Below are 422 nucleotides of genomic sequence, written 5' to 3'. Positions count from 1 at the left end.
GTGTTCGATCTCCATGTTAACCAAACCTATTTCGCATAACCTGACTATTCAATAGAAAATTAGTCATTATTTCTTTTTAAAATCTCAATGAATCAGCTAAAATACCTATACTGATGAATTTTTATTTTTAATGATTGCGGGGATAGCTCAGTTGGGAGAGCGTCAGACTGAAGATCTGAAGGTCACGTGTTTGATCCTCGTTCATTGCATTAGCGATTATTTCTTTTTAAAATCTCAATCTCAATCTCAATGAATTAGAGGAAGATCTGTCACGTTTTTTACATAAGTTTACCTTTACTTTTTGAATTTTCAATTTTAATATTAGTGAGGAGAGCGTCATATTGAAGATTTAAAGGTATCTCAATCTAAATGAATTAGAGGAAGATCTGTCACGTTTTTTATCCAACTGACATAAGTTTACC

General features: G+C 32.0%; 1 non-coding gene across 1 annotated transcript; it reads left to right on the top strand.

Moving 5' to 3' along the window:
- The first annotated feature begins 136 nt into the window (after positions 1 to 136).
- On the top strand, positions 137 to 209 carry TRNAF-GAA. Its single transcript has one exon. It is a non-coding gene; the product is annotated as a tRNA-Phe (tRNA).
- The last annotated feature ends 213 nt before the right edge of the window (positions 210 to 422 follow it).

The sequence above is a fragment of the Cucurbita maxima genome, unplaced genomic scaffold, assembly GCF_002738345.1.
Source record: "Cucurbita maxima cultivar Rimu unplaced genomic scaffold, Cmax_1.0 Cma_Scf07593, whole genome shotgun sequence".
NCBI lineage: Eukaryota > Viridiplantae > Streptophyta > Magnoliopsida > Cucurbitales > Cucurbitaceae > Cucurbita > Cucurbita maxima.
The sequence above is the reverse complement of the archived record's forward strand: the minus strand, read 5'-3'. Positions and strand labels throughout refer to the sequence as shown.